The sequence below is a fragment of the Orbicella franksi genome, chromosome 7 (genome assembly GCF_964199315.1).
Source record: "Orbicella franksi chromosome 7, jaOrbFran1.1, whole genome shotgun sequence".
Classification (NCBI taxonomy): domain Eukaryota; kingdom Metazoa; phylum Cnidaria; class Anthozoa; order Scleractinia; family Merulinidae; genus Orbicella; species Orbicella franksi.
Window position 1 is genome coordinate 9,429,698 of NC_138151.1, and position 6,462 is coordinate 9,436,159.

A 6,462-nucleotide genomic window follows, 5' to 3' on the forward strand; every position below is an offset into this window, starting at 1 on the left:
ATGGAAGGATTCAGCGAACCTTCAAATAATGGACGGCTTGGAACATTGGAGTATTTTACTTTTACTAAATTAATTTCCATGGCAAATGAAACATCGACAAAAATGGTCCTGTTGTATGACAATTTAAGAACAAATGTGAATTTCTGGCTAAATCATTAACCCCTAATAAGAAAGCGGACAATTCTTCGAGGCCAATCATTGTACCTTATTTCCCCGAATCTGTGGTAAGTGCAAATTTTGAACGGCAAATATTATTTCAATACTCGAAAGCTTTTCTTTTCTTGCAATCAAATTTCTGAATCAGCTTCTTTGTATTTTGATTTTCTATTCTAATGCACTTGGTTCCGTTTCTCCGGTTTCAATCAAAATTAACGGCAACAACTTTCATCTTTTCATATTCGTTGCGTGATTACCTGAGCACAATAATAATAAAATACAAGTTTACCAAATCAACGGTTTCATAAAGATTTTTTATGTCAGATGTAATTAAACGACGTGAATCAAAATGTTTTCAATCATAATGTTGATATCAAATTTGCCTGACACATAACTGCAGCACACAACTACCAGAAAAATGTCATCACGTGTTAGCGGCCAGAGTCCTTTTCCATCAACAAGCAGTTTTTTCATTTGAGTTACCAAATGGGTTACCAATTTTTTTTAGGGTATTATATGGGGCTTTGCTCGTGTGCCTTCGGAATACAGGAGATCCGCTACAAATACAAGGATAAATTCTCTTCATTCCCATAACATATGACAGTCCTATTAAATTCTGATTGCAACGATATAAAGATCATTGCAAAATATCGTTTATGTAAATTTTATCGCCTTGATCCGCCTATACAACTGTACATTTAAGATTGCTTGTGGCAGCTGCTCGGTTGCTTGAACTGTAAATATCAAACGTGGAATTTAATAAATAAAATTAAATAACACACTGTGTGCGGTATAATAGAATAATTTTGAATAACATTTATGTAACAAAAAAGAAGACCTGATCTTAAGAATGAAATGGGAAAAAAATGCATATACGTGGAGATGCAATCCTAGAATTTGGAAATTCTTTCTTTAATATCAAAATGAGGGGAGGTTTTTAGAAACTTCATCATTCTACAGTCAATCTTACTCTTTATATCAAGCGTTTTTGGAGCTAAAGCGCTTTTAGATTGGTGATTGGTTGCTTGAAAATTATTAATCTTATGCAACAACAATCCTTTTTTAAACACGAGCTATTAGGGAGCCTAAAGCGAAGGCTCTTGCAAAAATGTACGCGTATCATTGATGCAAGTTATTACCAACAATTATCGTTTCAGCTGTTAAATTTCTCAATATACATAAGCAGAAGGACCTCGCCGTATGTTAGCGGTCAAGATCCGTTTCCAATTTGCCTTGATGACTTTCAAACTCAAAGCCTTTGGCACTTTCCAATTGTGTACCCCATTGAAAGCGGCACTTTTTGACCTGTCTGGTGTCGTAATAGAAGGATTCAGCTAACCTTCAAATAATGGACTGGTTGGAATATCCGAGTATTTTTACTCTTCCCAATTTCCATGTAAAATGACTCAGCAACAAATGTTCTAGTTGTATGACTATGCAAGACCAGAATGTGAATTTCTGGCGAGATCATTAGCCTCTAACAAGATAGAAGACAATTATTTGATGCAATTCATAGTATCTTGCCCTCGTGAATCTGAGGTGAGTGCAAATTTTGAATGGCAGATGTTATTTCAATGCTTAAATGATTTTCCTTTCTTACAGTTTATTTCTTATTTACGCAGTATATATTCCATATTCATCTCCCTTGTATGTTCACTTTTCTATTCTGATGCACTTGGTTGCGTTTCTACGGTTTCAATTATAATAAACAGCAACAAATTCCATTTTGAGGGTCAAACTGCGTTTATTTCGACTGTTCATGCATTTTGCGTCCAGTCGTGTATAAGTTCTTCTCCTTTTTAGAACTCAAAAATTAGAGGTGCTTGTATTGTTAAATGACTGAATCACCTCATTGCAAGACCATTTTTACTACTCGATCAATTTCTTCTGTTAATGCCACTCTAATAGATTCGTTATTCATAGTTTGATTACCTGCGCAAAAACATTTATATATACATAGATACCAGTTTGCTTAATACACATTTAATTAAAATTCTGTGCCAGATGTAATGAAACGTTGTAGACTGAATGATGTGAATCAAAATTTATGTTTTTTTTTATGAATTTGTCTGCTCGGTAGAATACCGAAAGAACGTGGAGGGAACGTACGATTTCAGTCTCCTATTTTTCTTTCTTTTTTCTCCTCCCCCACCCCCCCTTTTTTTTCTGGAAGGGTAGCTGTAACACAGGCTAGCGTTGTGTGTACGGTCAACGCCAAAAAAGCGAACGAACACGTACAGCAAAGAACTTTGTTGGGCCTCATAACCTGCATTACCCTCTGTTATCTATGCTTAATTGAGAGGAAAATCAGCTTATTACTTTGAAATGCTATTATTATTACCATTCAAAGTTGCTTCTACCTCAGATTTGAAGATTTTTGAAAACTTTGTTTTAACAACAGATGCTCATATTACTTTATTTTTCAAACCAGCTTCAGGCCTCTCAAGTGTTTTTATTAACCAGTCATAATCACACTACTAAACTCTTTTTCTTATTCCAAAATATTGGTTAAGTTTACTCTGAGAGTTTTATATCGATACATTTGAGTTAGCTGACGCAAAAACAACAAGAGCGGAAGAGTGCAGGCAGAAAATGTCCCATTTGAAAGGCCGAATGCTTATTAAAACGTTATTGTAAGAAACGGAGCGATAGAAACCCTAAGGCAAAATGTCATTGCTACAAAAAGAAGAATTTTATGCTGCATGCAAGTGTATAATTAAATACCCTATATTCACCAGACTTATTGCCTATATTTCCATTTTAGTTCCCAACAAAGTGCAGCATCTGCTTCTTGGTTTACCTTTCTCTTGATGATTCCTTTCATTGAATATTGGTGATTATTCCCTTTGAAATATGGCTTGCTTTCAAGTTACTGAGATCGAAAAGGAGTCAGGAAACATGGGCTTATTTCAGCGATAATTATACTACCCCGATTTTATCTTACTCGTCATAGGATTGGTTGAGGAACCACATGCAGACAGGCGTAAATGCTGAAGCTGAAGGCCGCTTGTGATCGACACAGGTAGTTGAGTATTTTTTAACAGCTTCTGCATCCAAACGAGAGACATTCTTCATGAAAAGTATGGAAATGAGCAACAACGAAACAAACATCAGCTCACCCAGCTTAGCGTTTTATTGCAGGTACGCACCGCACGTATCATGGGAAGACAGAGGCTCAGCTTTTCAATTGATTTCAGGCCTCACGTTAGTCATGGTTTCAATCCCCACCATTATTTTGAACGCATTTATAATCCTAGCTGTAAAGCAAAAAAAGGAGCTACAAAAACCCTCAAACATTTTCTTGTCAAGCCTGGCCGTCACAGATTAAGTTTTAGCTCGTTTCTACTTATTTTTTATTGGCTACTCATCTTGCTACATGTTACATGTGTGTCATGTTATGTTACGTTACTTTACGTTATGCTACATTACGTTACGTTATGTTTTGTTACGTTACGTTACATAATGATTGTAAGGGGAGTTTTCCGCCGTCATCAAAAATGTACTGAAGATCGTCCATCAAATTGTACCAGCTTGTTGTCTAAAGCGCGAACAGACAACGAAACTGCTAAGATCATTTAATAATATAATATATCTGGATAGCTTTCTACAGAAAGTGGCAACTTCTGTGTTTATGCAAGGTGACGCCATATATCATGCCTCGTCAACTCAATTGCAGATGTTTTGATTTTTTAATTCCCTTAATTATTGTCTTATTTTGTTGCAACACCATCACTCTTAAAGGAGCTACGTCACGTTTTGCGCATCCTGAAAAGTTTAACTTAAATTCTTCAAGTTCGTCCTTTGTAATCCGTGTCAATCAGTCTTCTCCGGCCTTAACCGTCCTTGTTTCTTTATGGTTTATTATTATCCCTCTAATGTTTTTCTGTCTTAGTCAACTACTACTTTGAAGTTTCCTTCAATTTAAAAGCAATTTCGTACGCGGCCAAAATAACTTAAACTACTGTGACTGACCTCCTTTAAGAACGTAATTGTGGTCGCAGTTATGTCTTGTTTTGTTCCAAAAATGACTGTTTTTCTTGTAGCTATCTCCACTCTTCGTAAGTAGGTATGGCGAGCTCTTTGATTGATCGTGGACACTGGTTTGCACTATTTTGGTTTCACAAGAGACACGGTCCTGGAGTACTTTAATAAATACACGTGGGACGATACAGACCTTGCCAAGAAGAAGGTGAGAAAAAAGCTCTAAGTCTATACTGACAGCAACAAATTTCCACTTTTTTTACCAAGTGAGCATTTCACTTGAACCCCTGCCATTCATTTGTAGCCCGCGAGAGTTGAAAAGAAAAAATGGTCCAGCAATTCACAATTCTTTACTAAAAGTACAATCAGCGGATCGCAGCGGGAAGGGAGGGAGAGGGGGTTATGTTTTTTGTGGTTTCATGCTCGGGAGAAACTCTATATATCAGGGACGGCGGAGCCGGGGGGGGGGCACTGGGGGGTTAACTCCTCCCAATTTCAATCAAAAATACATAAAATAATAATTTTACAAATATCTCCGGACCCCTACAAGTTAGCGCCTCTGGCGCTCGCTTGTAAACGCCCCCCCTTCGCCCCAATTCAAAATACGTTCCGCCATCCCTGTATATTTACGTGAATAATGGTTTAAGATCACAGTTAATTTCTACAGACCAAACAGTTTCTACAAAACAACAATAAACAACTAGACATGAGTAAGGCTGATCGGCGGATTACTGAGAAGTTGAACAATAATACAGGTCCCAGTAGCTCTGGACATAGCTGAGTATGTTGAATTATTTTGATCAGCTAGACGTTAAAATAGGTCAGAACGTATTGGCACAGCAGCGAACTTGATTAAGAATAAGTTCAAATTCCAGTGGACCCTAAATTAACCTGCCAGGATGTCTGAAATCATTTCATTTCTCACTAAAATCCATTCATTCAGTTTACGTTGGCTTATATGTTGTCCTATTCACATCTGTTGTTAAGCAATTTTTGAACATATCCGAGCAATGTTCTTTTATAACCTCGTCAGGTGACTCGGTACCAGAGCGACCCCGCACAAGCGACAGCTTACATGATTGGTCAGTTGGAGATAAAGAAAGCCAGAAGTTATTCTAAGGGAGCTCTGGGCGATGATTTCAGTCTGCGAGACTTTCACTATCAGGTGCGTTTGCTTTTACTTGCACTCTCTTTTAACGACTTTTCAAAGGAAGAGAAAGGGATAAACAGATCAGAAAGCTTGTTTGCCGGTCAACTAAGTTCATGGCATAGATGTGTAACATACATTGTACCTACGAATGGGGTCCAAAACGGGGAAAATAGGGAAAGAGTGGTGGGGTACGGAGATGGGTCGCAGGGCGTGATTTCAATGTAGTATGAAGATCTGTGGAGCTCATTTATACAACAAAAACACTCACTGCAATCCTATGTATCAAGCCTTGTGAGGCAAACGAAATCCAAGGCCCGGGGTGTTTGCATAGAGGGGAATCTTAGCAGAAGAGGCGGCGGTGTTATTAGTTTTAATTTTCAAGCTAAATTTACTGTTCATGTTCTTTAGGATCTCGCCCAGGGATCCTCGCCTCTTGCTTACTTATCCGATCACGTGACAAAGTACGCCAAGGATCCTTGCGTCAAGGATAAGGCAAAAGAAGGTTGTGACGTCATCCTGAATCCACCAAAGAAAACCGAGGCAAAGAAGAGAACCAGTGAAGTCCGCTGGCAAAAACACTGAAACCCATTGTACACTACATATGAAGCTTTGTTGATGAATACTGGTATCGCTAAGACAGTACACTCTAGTTTGTTTAAATGTGAATTCAGCTGAGCTAAGGTTACATTCAGCAGAAAGTAATGAACATTATTGATTGATTGATTGATTGGTTGGTTGGTTGGTTGATTCATTGATTGATTGATTGATTGATTGACACACTGATTACACAGGTTATCTAAGTAACAACAGCAATTGCTGCAACCTGTGCGGCCATTAAATTTTTTCGCCCGAAATAAGAGACCTCGCCCATCCATTAAGAAGAAAGGACGTTTTTTTTTAGAATTTTAATTGTACATTAATATAGAATTTTAGAATGTTAAACTGTAATCAATATAATATTATACTTAAGGCGTTTCTTAGGACAGCATAAACTCTTTTATTTCCTTTCACTGTTTGCTAATATTTCAATTTTTTTTAAAGAGAATCTTATAATACTATTAATGAAAATTTTTAGGTAGAGTTAATACAGTGTCCCCAATTAGCCCACGTGGGCTAAATACATTGATCCTTAAATAAAGTTCTTACTTACTTAACTTAATAATTAGTTGATTGAT

The 6,462-nt window shown here is 37.2% G+C and overlaps 1 pseudogene; it reads left to right on the plus strand.

The window, feature by feature from the left end:
• On the plus strand, positions 1 to 5,919 carry LOC145493566 (uncharacterized; annotated as a pseudogene).
• Positions 5,920 to 6,462: the final 543 nt, after the last annotated feature.